This window comes from Ruditapes philippinarum, unplaced genomic scaffold, assembly GCF_026571515.1.
Source record: "Ruditapes philippinarum isolate M1 unplaced genomic scaffold, ASM2657151v2 ctg164_1_1_1_1, whole genome shotgun sequence".
Classification (NCBI taxonomy): Eukaryota; Metazoa; Mollusca; class Bivalvia; order Venerida; family Veneridae; genus Ruditapes; species Ruditapes philippinarum.
Genome location: NW_026866554.1, coordinates 18,196 through 36,590, shown reverse-complemented (window position 1 = coordinate 36,590; position 18,395 = coordinate 18,196). Strand labels below are relative to the sequence as shown.

Here is an 18,395-nt window from a genome sequence, read left to right as displayed (position 1 = left end):
TAGTGGGATGGAACTGTCTTTATAATTGCCTCAATATAGATTTCAGACCAATAAGATATATAAGAAATTTTTGGTAAGATGTAATTACCTCTATCAGTAACAATGTCTGGTATGATACAGATGTGACAAGAGATATGGCGACTACCAAGTTAGTGCTACTTGGTATTTAACATTGTGTACTGCATTAGCCTTGAGGTAAAAAGAAAATATGATAACTACAAGGATAATGCTAGGTAATGCTTATTTGTTTATGAGTACAGGTAATTTACCTGTTCTGTTTTGTTTGTTTTCTCTTACTTTTCAGAAGCATATGGTCCAGCTACTGTTAATTCTCAGAGTGATTTAACATCTGTATTATGTTAAGAATTCTTAAACAATGTGGCTTCCCACATTCACAACTGCTATTATAACAAAATTCAAATTTTGTAAGGTGCCGAATTTACCTTCATGGAAGTTCAGAAATACAGTGCTACAGACTACCACATCTTTAAAACCACTTGCCTTTAAAAGGTATAGAATGTAATGTAATGTAATAAAGTAACTTTCGTACATGCAGTCATTAAGTTTGATAGCTTCTACAAATGTTACCATATGGAGTGCGTTTATACAGAAGTTTACGGCTCAAATCAAATTCAAATGTTAAAGGTATAAATTTACACAAATATTCTTGCGCAAAAAGCATTGCCGGAGTCTTCAATTCCACTGCAAAGCTCTCTTATCACAAACAATGGAGAATCATTCCTGTCATATTGATTTTAAATGGAAAATGGATAAATGTTGCCAACATAAGGCAATTGTCTATTGAATAACCAGTAAATTAATTTCTCAGAATCCAAACAAATAAAAGAAAAACAAATGCAAAATCTGAGAGCAATATGAAACAACCTCTTACAGCATAAATATATGACAAAGTTGCTATTCTTGAAGTAGAAGCTTTTAACTTTAAGGATAATCATAAATACTGTCATTAATTCTAAAATCAATCAACAGCTTATGAGATGAGTAGATAAAAGGCAGAAATATCAAAAGGGTATATTAGTTTTATTACCATAAAACCTGGGGGTGGAGACAGATTCTACCCTTGCAATCAATGCAGACTTAGATAAGCCAGCACATGATAGGTCTGCAATGTTTGGTCTGCACTCTGCTTGCTTTTCAGTTTTAGTTTATATTTTGAACTTTTAAAAAAAAAAATGAATCATGTTTTTAGAGGAGTCTGCCCATATGTCCATTTAAAATGCTAAGCATGATAATCATGCTCAGTAATCCAGTTTGGTTTGGTACAGACAAAAATGAAACCAATATTTGGCAGGATTATTAATATGTTATCACATTGCAATATACATGGCAATTAGGTGAACTTAATTAATAATCTTAAAACTCATAACTGTTGACAATAGTAATTAACGATGACATTACTATAAATAGCATTGAATTGCGAAAGTTAATTTGTTTGTTTTAAAATTATACAACAGGTGACATTAACAACACTCATTATCATAATTTTCAACTGTTAATGTAACTGACAAAATTGCTACATTAATTTGTATCTACTTGTATAACAAAGAAATTTAAAGAATCATTTTAAACAAAATCTATATGTATTTCACAGATAGTTTTGCTTAATTTCAAATCCTAACCTATTCGGATCCTTAGTAACAAACTTCTCTTAAATAATTACCATTTAATATGCATTTTATATTTTAGCAAGATTTCTCAATTCCCTAATGGACTTCGCCCTGTTTTACATAGAAATGTGTAGTGACCTGAAGTATCCAACCCTTAACTTAACTGTGTTGACTCCAATTGACATTTCCAACTCCATGCCATATCACAGGCCGAGTATACTGTTATTATATCATAGACAAGTCATTCTAGCTAATTAGCACTCAAAGGGGTTTGCCTTGTATTTTAATGACCTCAACTTATAATTCTAACTCCATTAATATTGAACAACACAAAAAAAAAACAACTTCATATGAAATTATATTTACCAGTGCTAACAGTCACATGTAATAAAAGTCATATTCCCAGACACAATAAAATCTATCCTTAGAAAAATAATTCTTCACAAATCATATTACCAACAGACAGTTCGCAAATACCACTGGCAGAAATCAAATTTTCCGGCAATAAATTGAATAACCTGATATGTACTGGCATAAATAACCATAAAACACACCTTTGCCAGCCATCATTTTGCTTAATGACTTTTAAGCATTACTACCTAGCATTCAATTTCAAATATCTTTCAACTTAATTATTCATGATAAATGTCCTTTTTTCTCCACTATCACAAGATTATCAATATAGGAAATGAAATCAAATGAACACTCATGGTACAGATATAAACTACACCGTTGATCCATTAGGAATCCTAATATTCACATTTAGATTAAAATGTATTGCATTACATTTTCACATTTCTTGTTAATAAATTACATTTTCACATTTCTTGTAAATGAATTACATTTTAACATGTCTTGTAAATGAATTACATTTTCACATTTCATGAATTAAATAATACATTTTTCATATTTCATGTACTGTAATTACATTTTCATATTTCATGACAGTAAAGTAATTACATTTTCATATTTCATGCAGAGTAATGACAATTTCACATCTCATGTAGAGTAATTACATTTTCACATTTAATGTAAAGTTTAATTTTTAGGACATTTTAGCATTTATGTAATTTTAAACTGATTTTTTATTCATTTTTCTGGTGTTTATTCTAAGGTTCAATGACTTAACGCACAGGCAAACCTTAGAGCTAGGTGAATATAAGCTTTAATTATCACATACCCATGCCTGACTTTTGCATGTGATTAACGGTATTGCACGCTGATTGTTAGCATTTCACTATAGGTGTGTCAATAAAAAAGAAATTCTGTTGACTGTTAACAGTTTCTTATTTTGGAAATATGTGATAAATAGAATATTATATTCGTGTACATGTAGCTTCATTCCTAAATTTACTGAACTCGTTCAATAAAATAATTTAATGCTGGCCAGAGGCTCCCATAATATAATTTTTGTTCAATAAATTCAGTATTGAACCTTATAATACACTCATTCAATATCCTCTATTTCTCAGATGAAAAATCTAGTCAGATATATGAAAATTTTCTAAAGCAAATAACATAGTAAAACAGTGCAACTTCTGTAAGGCACCTGTTGATAGCACAAAAACTCAATTTATTCTGGCATGTTCTAAAAATCCCTGACATTTAAAGACAAAAAAGAATTTGCAACACAGAAATGTGGAATGAGATAAGATAATTATCTATTGCCATCAACAGTTTTACTGCAATCATTAATTGCACCTTAGGCATTATGCAGCCATTATCCTACTTGAAATACATGTTTTAACTCAATTAACTAATTGGATTAAAACTGAATACCATTTTAATTCCAACACTTACTGCACTTCAAACATTTCACTATCGTTGCTGTTTAGTTCTAAATTGTATCATTTTTTTAAAATGTTCTTCTGTTATTCTTCAAAATATTTGTAATCCAATGTAACAAACATCACATTACTTTAATAATCCACAGGAGTATTTACGATATGCAGTGTAATTCATTACACATTTCAAAACCACCGCCCACGAAAATTTAAAAACTAATCCAGCAAACCTGTGGAATCAATTCAATACAGCTGTATTCAACGGGTACAGGGTAACAACCTTACCAGATACTCTGCTTAGATAATCTATATCCAATATGCAACTGCTAAAAAAGCTCAGATTTATCTCGCCTGCATATTTATTTCACCCCCTCACTTCCTATATTCATCCACATACACACACATAATTCATTACACCTATGCACTGCTTACCCAGGTAATTGTATGTCAGGTATTCACACACTCAAACAATTGTTACTACATAAACATCAAAGGCGAACTTATTTCTGTACTAAAGCATCATACCAAAATATAATTTTTAGTTTGTACTTCAGCATTGGCAGTGAATGAGAAAATCCATATGTTTGACTTCACTTCCTCACTTTCATCTAACTTATTATGTCAAAGGGGAACAGGTAATTATGCAATGTATCTTTTAAGGACAACCAACAGCATAATAAACTTAATGATGCCTGTGAGAACAACTGTTCGTGATCAATGATAAGGATAGGTATGACTGCACTAAATTTACAGAAGCTCATATAAATTATTGATTTCTCCACAGGTAATATTTACAACAAATCATTTATCAATATAAAAGATTAAAGTATTGTATCTCTGCTGGAGGAATGACCTTCATTGACATTATAATTTACTTGTAAAATAAATTCACACTAACAATAACAATAGTCCATTTTTACATCTGAACTTCACTAGGGAAGAAAGCTTAATTGAACCTCTCTAGAATATGTTTCCTGGAACTTAAACCAGTGCAGATGTCATTAGACCAGTGCAGGTGTCATAACAGGAAACATCGTTGTGACCCTAGTCAGGCTCAGATCTACAATCCAATGGTTAAGAGGAAGACAACTTCACCACTAAGTACACTGATCCCCTTTTTCTTCCTATCTCTATAGATTATTTTGTAGGTTCCTCTAATTAAAACTGTGCCAAAATTGCTGCTGTTGGCAAAATAAAACAATAATTTCCAGAAATCTCTTACATACTGATCAATTGTAGCTATCAAAACACTTATAATATCAAACAAAACTCCTTATCTTCACACATGGGAAACACTTATTTCCTAACTTTTTCTTGTTTTACAGTAAGAATTTAAATAAAAAATCCTTAAAGATAAAGCAATATACTTCACCTTTATTTCCTGATTTTTGACAATATCAGCATAAATAATGTGACAACAGGAGTGCATATAATTTGACAAACGTGAGAATGAATATACACAAAATTAAGCAGTCTCCCTAATTAGGTTATGTATATGTAAGGTTATGTGTTTATGTCATATTTTTGACATATTCATGAAGCCAATGTCAGGGATGATATTTTGATACATAAGATAGATTTGGTCTTCATTTACAGCAAGATTTGGTCCAAATTTACAGTAGGATTTGGTCTTAATTTACAGCAGGCTTTGGTCTTAATTTACAGCAGTATTTGGTCTAAATTTACAGCAGAAGTTGAGCAATACAAGTGCACAGTTTAAACTTTAGACAACAAGAAATTCTGCACAAATAATCAGAATGACAAGCTTAAGTATCCGCTTGCAAAAGTTGTGGAGACCAAATAGCCTCAAATGCATTAATGTAAATTATGCCAAATTGTATGGTATAGTGAATGTCAAATAAGGGTGGTGGAAAATTGGAGGGATCCCGGGAGGAGGAATTTGGAGGGATAGATTTTGTTGGCTTGAGCCGATGGGAGATTAGGTTCTTGTCCAGTTTTGAATGGGTTCAATTCTCAAGATCCCTTCACCACTATCTCTAAACAATAATACAGAATCTCAGCAACTTAAAGCTCAGAATGAAAATACAAAAACAAAGAAAGAGATATAACTATGAATGCGCAACTTAGGTTCTCATTTAGCCACAAAATAAATGAATATATATCCAAAGGCCTGGGTGTATACAATGTTAGTGTAAACATTAAGAAAACTTCTGCATGAAGTTTGTCAAGTGGCCAGGAAATGGCTACATTTAATCACTGACTTCTTTTATCATTAATTATTATCTCCTACAATTACCATCCAGCCAAAGTATTGTATGTAAGATGTATAGTTTGCCCTATTTCATGTTATAAAGATGTGCTTATTTTCATGTTATTTTGAATAAAATATAATTGTATTTGATTAAAAAAGTCTTAGTTTAATTTAATGAAGATTTTTTAAAATTTACTTGTGACAATACACTATTGAAGCTGAAAATTTGAATTGGACAATACCTTACTGAAGGATGAAGTGAAGTCCAGACAATTGATTCAACCTAGATGTGTTTGCATATGAAGCAGCACTTGTCATGGCTGCAGTTGGTAATACAACTGAAGTAAAATGTTGAAAGAACAATTGATCAAAAGTTGAATTTGCAATACTAATTTGGGAGGGTTAGAGTTGACTTTTCATACGTTGTAGTGGTATTCGATCGGGACTTTGGTAGTTTCAGAGAAGTTCGTCTGTATGTTAAGTTCAATTATACGAATTAATCTGTTGGAAGCGTAATGCAAGACTATAACAATTGGTCTACTTACATCCCTGTGTACTGCACCTATTGTAACACACTGGGTCGCCAACCAATCATGTGAGTGAGTTTTGTTTTTTGTTTTTTAGTAAAGCTGTTATAATGTCAACAAACTGAAAAATTATTTCCATAAATTAAGGAAAAAACCACCTTTGACCTTTCAAACACTGCATGAAGCTAAGAAAGACATGTTGGCACCACCTTTCATGAAAATGATGAAAAAAAGCCCACTGAAATCAATTTAAACGCATACATTTGAAAACCATTTAAGGATGTTTAACAAAACATCTTACTAATAGCTCTGTTATAAAAAGCATCAGAAAAACATCATTCAATAATCTAAGAGAAATTGTAAAAAATCCTAAGACCTTTGGTTACAATCAAAATCTCTTCAAAGACTTAAAAAAAGCCATGGCAATTTCCATGGAAAGGACTTGTTTCTCCTCAAGTACTGTCGACAGACAATTTACATGGAAAGGAAGTATTTCCCCAGAGTGCTGTCGACAGACTGGAGTATAAATTTCCATTTTCTTGAGTGCAAATGTAGCAATTGTATTACTTAATGTCAGCCTGCAAAGAAATGGAACAATTAATTGTGTACAATAAAACTCCTTTATGTCTATTTGAAAAAATTATTGCACCTAAAAATCACTTTCTCTTTCCCTGTAAAGATTGTAGATTACATAAAACATGCAGTCACTTATTACGTCATCTAGCAACAGCTGTCAGCGTTAATTAGTATACATGTCCCTCATCACTTCAAATATATATCTAATTTATTCATACAAGTTTACAAATAATTCATGAAACATCTTATATTATGTATATTTATCATAAATTAACATTAAAACTTGAAACATTAATTTCAGCAGTGCTGTAAGTTGTCCTTTGTAAGGCACTTAATTGAATTGTGTGCATGTATCAGTCTGTAAACTGACCCTTTTTCTTACTGTGATAACTCAACAGCTACCCAATATAAAAGTTCTACTAAATGAGACCAATCTATTGAAAAAGAATGACAACCTTGACCAGTGACTTACTGACATATATTTAAATGATTCATTAAAAAAATGACTTTTTCCCTTCTGGACATAACTTTAAAATGATTCAACATCAACCGATTCTCAAAAGTTTCAGTTATCAAAAATCGCCAGACTAAAACTCATACCTCATTCAATAATTTAGGGTCTCGGCATCCTTCACTTGATCCACACAATGAAATAAGTAAATAAGTATTTTAAATACATTAATTGCAAAGGAAGCACATACCATACATAGCCAGTTATTTTATGCACCACATGCAGATACTCTTCAAACATCTTCAACAAAGGTCATGATAAAGCTAGAAATGAAAACGTTTGATGGACAGATAACATTACAGAAATTCATAATGAAAAATCTTACATAAAACATGAACAGAAATAATTGTATTACATAGCTAAATATGTCACATCATTCAGCTGAGTTGTGTCACACAGACATAATTCATGGACAAAATTTGAATAACATTTCACCACCATGAGCGTTGATAATATTTTCCACAATCTTATAAAGATCATATCAAGAATTCCTGTTAACACTTTTAAAGAGTTTAAAGAAGCTCTGCCACCTGAATTACAAGAAGAAGTTGAACTAACTAAAGATGCAAAAATGTCCTCCTTTTAAAAAATGTTGGCAGTATTGCAAGCAATAGCCTTTGGGAAAAATGCAGTATATAACAAGAGCAGTCAGTTGGATAATGTGCTATAATATTCTCAATGCAAGAAGAATTTTTCAAAGATCATACAGGAGAATAACTCTTTAACAATTCATGTTGGAGTTAAAGGCCTTTGTCTATGATCAATATGTCAATGTGATCATGCAAGACATGTGACATTTAGTTTGAGTTAATACCCACTGTGTTTAATTTAGCACCACAATTGTTTATCATTTTAAGTAAAATAATACAAAATTGACTTGTATATTTGATACAGGCTAAAGAAAATTTGTAAAATTCAGCATTTTATTGGTATGGGGGAACTTAGATATAAGCCTCCATTTTAAGAAGCATTTACAGTTTTGATGACCATCCTGAAAGCCAAATGCCAACAATCTTCTGAAGAAACCTGTCAAGATATAGTTTTTCAGTCCCAGTGAAGCCAGAAATTCCCGTTATGACCTTTGCAGAGTTGGTGTGACAATCTCAATAATAATAAGTCAACTTATCTTGTAAAAACAAGACATACACAAAATATTGTTGTAACTGGATAGGAATAATTCTGTTGATACAATCTATGAAGGCTTCTATTAGTGAAAGATAAGCTAATGAAACTTCCAGACTACTGGAAAGTATGTTCAGCACAGGTAGAGAAAAAAATAACTCAGAATTAGGATAAACATGCCATTTCATATATATGAATTACTTGTTCTAAGTGTGAATATTTGTAAAACTAAAAAAAGAGTTGTTACACCATTTAATTTGCGATCTAGACTGTGATAAAACTCTGGTGGCGGATACAATGAAACTTTAAGCTCAAACCAAATATTCTTTGGCCAAGAAGCCAAATTTACAAAACTGTTTCAGGTGAGTAAAGATTTTTACTTGGAATTTCAAAAAAAAATAAGTAATTAAATTTGGACACAAAAATAAATTTTAGGAAACCCAACCTTCTTTAAAAGGTCAAATACTGCCATATGATTTTTTTAACTTGATTAAAGGCAAAGCAATATTACCATACTATTTTTAGCCTCAGTTACCTCAACCAAATCAATACCCCATCCATAGGCACTTTCCATGTAAAATATTAACAAATCAAAAAATGAAAGCTATATCATTCTATAAATTAATAAATGCTATATGAGAATGAAAAAGAAAGTATGACCAAAGGATTGGAAAAACTTGTATCCATAATTCATACTTCATTTAAAACTTAAAACATTTCCAAGTTATATGCCACTGCCATTGTATAATAAAGTTTCTATACCCATGGTCAATGCAAGTTAAAAAGGTCTTGTAACACAGGTGTATCTGTATAATTAACTAAACTTTTATCTGATCAGGTGTGTGAGCGTGTGAATGAATACTGTTAATCTCCTTTACTTCCTACATCTTCCTTTCATAAAACATTAAATTTCCTTGGAAGTTTTTTAAATATTCTAAGTAGTCTTTTTCTCCATCTTTTACTGAGATCTGTAATGAATAAAGCAGAGTTTAAGGTCAACTTTTCTGGCAGACACTTTGCCTGATTACTCTGACTATAGAACATGAATATTTTAAGGCTACTGTATAGAAAAAGATGATATATCACATATGTATATCCCACAATCAGTTGCCAAGGCAACCATCTATTGTTAATGCTGATTTTCGTCCTAAATAATGAAGTCTTTAATCATCGAGGAAATTCATAATTTCTTGTCCGCCAACTAACATGCATATTACATACCAGTAAAATGTCACATATAATTACTATCTTCCACAACAATAAGGGCAGTCCTGTCTGTTTTCACGAAAATTACTCTTTACACAAGACTAAGTACCCCTTCATTTTGTTGGTATCACATAGATCAAATAATGATTTAAATTCTGTCTCAATGCCAAATGCTAAAATCGCTTCACTTCCGAAATTGGTAAAATTATTTATACATCAAAATTCAGTAGAATAGTTCAGTAATATTGATCTTTTCAAAGAGTTATCACACAAAGATGATTTTAAATGAGACGTCACTGACATATCAATCCTCAAAATAAAATCAAACCTAAAGATATGAGCAATTAAACAAAACAAAACAAATCAAAATTAAACACACAAAAACCCCAGACAAGACATGCCCACGGACGAATGTCTAGCCCGCTTGTCACCCATTGTGACCTTGACATTCATTTTGCTCAAGACAATTCTCAACTCACCATGTAGAACATTTATATATTATATATCAGTTTTTGTTCCATTTCTATTTGTTAATTACTTTACATTCACGTTTTTGCACAAATTTGTCATGTTGACGTTTGTGTCCTAACGGACTTGACGTCAAATACTTTGTACGTTATTCTGATAAAGACAACAGTCGAAACTAGTAAAGATAAAAGAAATATGTGTTGTTTTAGTGTATTTTAACTGATTTATATTAAATATAGAAGTTATACTCACAAATGAATGTTTTAATTTGTAATTTTAACCTTTGTTATAGACATCTGAATTATTCATGCGACACTCCGCCTCTCCATGGTGAATATCTGGCCCAAGTTATATTAAAATCCCTCCATGCATATAGAAGTTCTCTGGACACTGGTTTTGCGCTGACCCGCAAGAATGACCTTGACCTTTGAGCGGCAGACCTGGCTTTAATGTGTGACACATCGCCCCATTACCAAATTATTTTAAAATCTTTCAAAGTATGAGCAGAATATAGACTGGACAAATCCGAACCCACACTCACACACACACACCAAGCTCTATGTCAAAAGTCAGGCAACTAAGCCAAGCTAACCACAAGCAGGCTCGACAAAAATGAAAAAATAATCTCCAACTCGTTGATTTTTTTTTTCTATCTTCTTATACTAAAACCTAGTTCTGACAGTAATTTGGTTGGAATCTGTTAATTTCAAAATTATTACATTTAAATGACATCTCAAAACTGGAAAAACATGTTATACTACTATGATTAAACTAAAAAAAATTTCGGCCATGAAGGCAGTGTAAGGATAAACTCAAGATGACGTATATGCAACCAGTGATAACAGGATAAAATCTGTTTTTGTTTATACAGTCAACATTTACTTAAGATAGAACAGAGTTAGATTATAATCAATTCATTCTTTGCAGGAGGTGTACTGTACATATTTGTGTACTTTGGTATTACGTCATACCAATTTGACATCATACTTTCATGTGAGGGGCGGACTTGGGAAAGATCAAGAGTTAAATCGCAACCATAAGCTATTTTCATCCTCAAGTACGCAGTATTAATCTGAATATGTTGCCAAAAGAGGAAAGCATTGTGTATATATGTAATAACTTTCAAAATGTTTCACACAATTTAAGCTATTAGTATAGGAAAGTTTGGGCAAATAAGATATTTTTAGATTATCGTTATTATAATCTTAATGGAATTTAAAGATGTCCATAATGTTAAATATACAGAATATGTGTACATTGTAATCAGATAATGAGATTTCAATTTGAAAATGGAAAATTGCAGGCAGCCATAGTATAGTGTGGTGCAGGAATAGGTGGCTAAAAATTGCTTTGATTAAGACCTCATTGCTTGGCTGTCAAATATTTAAAGATATGTCACCGTAACCTGATTTAGGTAAAGCTTGATTATATCTGTTACCCTTTAATCAATTCAATAAGTTTTTAAACAGAAAGCATTTTGTATACCGGTATGTCAGCTTCAACTTTTCATGCAAAAAAACCAAAACAGAACAAAGTCAATAACTATAAAACGATCAATAGATCTATAAACAAAACAAATAACCTTGACCATACCTTGCGGCTTAAAGTATCAAATAATACAAAAGAATGCTTGAATCAATATGTAAAGATAATTTCTCAAGACATATTTATATATCTGTTTATTTTATAAATGTACATGCACACATAATACTTGAGATTATTATAAGCAATCATATGCATAATAAGATACCTACCGATTAAATTATCCTATTGTATATTAAGTAAAGTTGCACCACTGGATTAATCGGTTTTCTCCTATTCCAATTTTTGCGAGGATGAAAAAACGACACCAAAAATAGCCCATTTATAGACAGATCTTTATATACATTTATATATATATATATAATTTATAATAAACTAACTTATCACATTGCCCGTTGACGTCATACCACTCTATGCATATATTTTTATGTACCTGCTCGAGCATAAATTATATCCCCTTTAGGAATGAATTCATAACACTATACTATGTAATACAAAGCCTTCCATTAAGTCAAATATCGTAGTAAATTATAAATCCTGCTGCGGCATACCATATATATCATATAAATAAACCCAAATCATTTAATTCACAAACAAAATTTAAAAACCTCTTGATTATGTCTATGTATTTAGCGGTTTTTATTTGACGAAACAGCGCTATTTTGTTGTATAGATTAAAACTCGTAAATTGTTACACTATTAATAGTAAAATCGACTATGTACACACTCTCACACACTTTGCCACGGCTATATTTAACTGTATAAACCGATAGCTGTGCTGATGTAAAGTGATCGAGCAGTGATGTCATTGCAAGAACAGTTGATAGGGAAAATACTCCCCAAGTGTGTCTATTTTTACCATTTTCAAGTACAGCTGTTGCAAAATAATAACTTTTTTTTAATACCATTGTAAACAAGTGACTCATTTGAGAATACTAAATCAGATTAGAATTTTACAACTAAATAAAAACAATAAAAACTGTCATTTTGAAATTTTGAGATGCACACGCAAATAATCTTGTGACTGTTCTAGTTTAAGTGAATGATTACAAAATGCACGAACATGTACATCATTTCATATGAAATCTTCTGAATAATCTTTAATATGTTATCAGTAGTAAGCCTCATTATATTAAAACTAGCACATATCGGCAGAAAAGAAATCCTTTTATTACATTCAAAAATTAAAGTAATATCCAATTTTCTCTTTAAATTAACAATGCAAGAAAGCCAGACCAGCCTGAGTTCCAGATCTTAGCCTTTTTAATTTTAAAATCTCATAATTTCACAAAATTAACTATATATTTCAGACTTCCCGAAAGTTGAAAAAAACTGTCAGACATTCGGTCTGACAAACCACGAAAATCTGTCGGACCGAAACAAAATCTGTCGGACCAAATAAAATTGATCAAAATCAAAGAAAAACTTGTGTTTGTATTTCTAAGACACTTTCTGTCTTTTATTTTTTCGCCGTAAAAATCGGCACAGTCTGTACAGCGCATTTTCATCTCCTCCCTGTCATACACCAATGATTCATGGTTCTGCTTCCATTTTTCATTAAATTTTGTCTCAGGTCTATTCTTTTCATCCTTTATTGCTGTTCTGCGCACTCTTCTGACGTAGATTTTCGGTTTTCCCAGGTTTGGCACCTTTAGCGACGCCATTTTGTATAAATGTGGCTTGGATAAAAGCCGGACAGTCGGACCGATCCGGAATAAAAAATTGTCGGACCTGATCAAAATTTATCGGACATGTCCGTCGGACCGACGTATTTCGGGAAGTCTGATATTTAGTGGTAAACAGCTAGGTTCATGTTCATAAAATAAACATTGCAAAACATATTGTAAGTTGCATAATTATACACTGCAGTTACCCTAAAAAAATAAATTAATTCTGGAGATCATCTTTAGATTAATCTTCATTTCCATTTACCGCATAACAAAAAAAAAATAATTTTCAAATAATATGTATCAATTACATTAAAAGATTTTAATGCTATAAATTTCTCGATTCCTTCCTCTGCAACAGACGTAACAGATTAAAAGAGATCAATCAAAATGAAAGGAATAACAAACGATCTTTATAAGGCATTGCACTTGGAATGAGATTTTCATTGGAAATTTATGCTTTATTCCTGATGGGGAAGAAAATTTAGCATGATAAAACAAAAATCGACATTACTTTCGTAGTTTCGGAGCTACTAAACATTTTTGCATCTGCATCCTAATCTACCGTGTTGTGCCAAGACAACAAAATCTATCAACTCACCTTGTCTCTTTGTCATTTTCCACTTAAACAAATTAAATTCTTGAAAACTTCTCTTTGTTAAAAAGATAAATCTTCCAATGATTAAAACCGCTCTTCTTACAATCTTACAATGCAATTATCGTATGCAAGACGTAATGAGAACTTTCAAGAAAGTTCTATAAATGAAATACAAAAACACTTTGTTTTGCCCAATGAAACCTTAGAATATTATGTTGACCTATGCCATTTAAACAAAATATTGTACCATATAACTAAGGCAAAACAAAAAATTTAAATGGGCAATATTAAGACAATATATTGACTTTGTTCACATTAAAAATCATACCAAAATTATAGTTTGATGTAAAATCATTGTATAAGAATTACAATTTATAAGCAGAAAAAAAGTTTAAGCATTTTATAACTGCAAGCCAGGCATTTTTTCGTTTCATATAAATCATGTATACAGTGACACCTGCTGTCAAATATCAGGTTCATTTCTGAATATTATTCTATTTTCATAGTTGTTCATGTACAGTTTTCATGAGAGACAGTGACTTACTCAGCTGTACACATGATGTGTGACACATTAAGTACTTTGGTTAGACAGCAGGAAAGACAATTAACGTTGTACCACTTGTGAGAAGCCTCCGTATATATGGTTGTAACAACCGACCACATCCTTATATTGTAATTACAACACATCATAAAACCTACACACAGTCAAGGTCACATGAATGTCTAGGTCACAAAAATGTCAAGGTCACACAACTCGACATCACAAAAGACATGCTTATTGTGCTCACCAGAAGCTTCAAGAAGTAAAAAGTTAATTGTCGTATAAAGAACATGAATGTTACATCTTTAAGAGAGGTCTTTGGGAGGTCTTTATATTCAAGTGGTCTTTAAACAAAACAAATCATCTTAAATGGTTTCCAATAATATGTGGTCAAATACATGTACATGGATAAAACTCAACATTTTTTTAAATGTAAAATTAAAACTGTTCAGGTTAATATATGACATCAATACAAATATTGCAAAGTTGTTGCCATTTCCAAAGCTGAAAAATTTAAAACACTTTTTGGCATTGATTAAATGACTTTGCCTCAATCTTTCTCATCGAAAAATAAATGAAAATTCTTGCGTCAAAAGGTTCAATAATGTATGATCATTTTTTAAAATTCATAGAGACCATATTACCAATCACAAAAATGTCACCTTTACAAACTGTCAGTTGAGAGTGCCACTTAACAGCAGCTGCGTATTGATTCACAGACATCATTTCATTCTCGTATTTTTATCGATAGCTATGATGTCATAGTCCCCGCATTTATTTCTGATTGGGATCAATAGCAAAACCATAGCTGTATTTATGCATATACTTCATTTACTCTGTGCAGACATTTTGGCACAGCTCTTCGGAAAAAAAATGTCTGTGTATAATAATAATAGTTATTGCCAGGCGTCTCGTGCATTGATTTAAGTTTGCATATCCCTATGGTAATATTTATCAGGAACATTTTGGTGCTATTTAAATTAGCACCTACTGCATCATGAAAATTCTTTTATGAAGTAAGTGACATAATGATAAAATATAGCGCAGTAACATAGAATGCTTGAATCTAATGAACTCTGCTCACACATGAGGTGATAATATCATCACCTTAAATGGACGTGAACTTCCTCCTTTCCATTTCTGTAAAAAAAATTTACTTCCTTATTGTCACTAGTAAATCTTTCTCAAAATCCATTAGTAGTATAATCTTGAAAAGCCACAGAAACCTACTTAATCTTCCAACCAGATCATGTTTTTGTCTTTCATGGGTGTAAAATTTTGTAATGTCCTTATAAAATACTAATTAACTTAGTCATCAAGAGCTAAGTGTCACATGATGACTTGGATCAAACCAAGTCTGAAATTTTCATATAAATTTGTTGTGAGGGATCTTATAACCCTTTGTCAGATTTTGTGCATAAGCAACCAGAAGGATGCCTGAGGCTGAGGCCAGCCTACTCATCTCTGCATACAGAATCTGATCTGACTCTATTTTGTTATCAGTTTTGGGTGCTTATTATCACATACCCTCACATTTACTAGTTAAAGATAATTATTCAAGCACTGAATAGCATAGTACAATGCAGAGCAGGGATGACCAAGTGCTGGCTAACCTGCCTCTATATTAGGGCATGGAGGCATCGGGCTGCTGGCACTCAAACCTACCTACATGCATTACGCTTAAGTCCTTTGAGAACAAAAGGTCCAAAAACATGAAAATTAAGCATTAAATTTATTATAGTATAATTTTTCATTTATTTTGTGTTTATTGTTACAACTGATTTTTTTATCATATAATATAAAGCAAGCAATATAATTTGTTTTTATTTTATCGAACTTACCAACAATGCATAAATTTTAAAATTTTAGATAGAGTTCCTTTTTTGATTTTCTAAAATATTTCAATATTTCAGAAACAATTCACACTAAATTAACAAACAAACAAGGAGTAAAATTTCAACTGACCTGTATTTATGTTTTCCTTTTCTATTTTTAAAATCAATTTATTCCTAATGTAATTTCAAAAGATCACAACTGTAGATACTTCTTCACTTAATGGATAAACCTTCCTGTTTAACATGTTTCAGATCATGATTTTTGATAATGTGTCAATACTGTGTCATAATTTACAATCCTGTCAAAATATGTAGTAATATTTTTAAGATCGGCTAAAAGCTGTCCGAATACCTTCAGCTCACCATCACAATAAAAATGATGGTCCTCAGGCATTTAGAGAACATTCAAACACTTGGTAAGGAGATCTGTACATACAAACATCAATCAATTTCAGTGATCAATAAATTTACACTGACATAATTTATAGACTTTTAAAAATATCTACAAATATTGACCACTTTTTCAAAATCTATTTATTTTATTCACAGTATGATAGATCTTACTGGTATAGTTTATTCTATAAAAAGAAATTTCTCAATGAAATTTTAACATTTTGACATAGCATTAAGATATTAGATCAATATCACCCTAAAGTAGAATAACTGTAAACATTACTTTAATGAACAATTTACAGATCTATGATGATAATTTGGTAGTATGTGAAATTAATAATATTCTAATTAGATAAATTTATTTTGGAAAAGTGCCAAAACATGGTTTAAACATTTGATTTGTCAGAAACAAATTTACAAATCCAACTTGTTCTTTGATATGATTAGCTGGTTTTATTGAGAGAAAAAAGACTCAGGCTATGTCATTCAGTTATTTACAATCAATTAAAAGGGTAATTTATATGATTACACCCATTTACCTTGACCAAATTCCCAGCATGTTTTCTTCAATGATGATGATAACGCTACTTGTGATAACCAAGATAAACACCTCTTTTATTTATCAATGATAATTTTTTACTTTAACTGCTTTTTTAATGAACAATGATAATCATGATAACTGCATTTTTAATCTGTTTTTTTTTTTATTAATCGATGATAACTATGATACCTGCTTTTCTATTATTATTCAGTTATCGTTTTTTTTTTATTAATCAGTTGTGATAAACAATGATATAACAGCTTTTTTTATTGAACTCATAATGCTTCTGTTGCTAACTATGATAACAGCTTTTTTATTGTTCAATGATAACCATTGAATGCAGCTTTTTATGAAGTAATTCAGAATGCTACCAATGATAACCATGTTAATGACTTTCTTATTTAACACAGAACGCTAACTGATTATAACAGACATGTCTATGCCACTAGTCTAAAGTAAAGCCAATCTTTATATCAGACCAAACTGTATTTCAAAATTTTTAAACAATCGATCCGCCCATTTTAACTTTTTGATACTGAAGCATCTTAAAATATCAATTAACAGCTCCTATATTATTCAAGACCAATATGTCCATACACTAAACAAATTTTGAAGCAGAAGAATTTGCTGCTCATTGAACTGATTTTGATCTAGGCAAGATAACCTTTTCAATATGGAGACCTTTTTGTCACCTGATATCTATATCTAAATATTGTATTTCTTCATCCACTTCAATTTATGTACTTATGTATACACCAAAAACAATCAATCTTTAAGCAAATACAAACTACAATTAAACAATTAACCAAACAAAGAACAATACCTATGAACAATTTCTTTTTTTCTCTTCTCAATACATTGCCTATCTGTTTATATTTCTTTTTTGCAAAGGTGGATAATAAATAATATTGCCACTTGTGTTTTATGGTCAACCTTGGCCAGGAAACTAACAAAGAAACCTTTATTTATTTACCTTTAGTTTTCTTACTGATAAACTGACAGAAAGTTATAACATGTGAAGGGCCAAACTGCTCTGCTTAATTCATAGAGCCTACGGTCAGACTGCCCAGTTGACTCAGACCTAGGTCAATACTATTGATGAAGGCAAATCACTTTGGGCTTCAGCAAGATATTAGGCTTTACCAAACATCTTCAAAGTTATCATAATTCTCAACTCATGAACAATTTACTTTTTATTTATTTTTTTGTTAGGGTTTTACATCCACCAACACAATGTAGGTCAT

The 18,395-nt window shown here is 31.1% G+C and overlaps 1 protein-coding gene across 1 annotated transcript in view; it reads right to left on the bottom strand.

Moving 5' to 3' along the window:
• LOC132732854 (plasma membrane calcium-transporting ATPase 4-like) overlaps window positions 1-11,944 on the bottom strand; it is a 61,087-nt gene extending 49,143 nt beyond the window's left edge. Inside the window, exon 1 of the mRNA XM_060719372.1 lies at window positions 11,789-11,944. The gene's annotated coding sequence lies outside the window, so the exon portion shown is untranslated. The remainder of the gene's footprint in view (window positions 1-11,788) is intronic.
• Window positions 11,945-18,395: the final 6,451 nt, after the last annotated feature.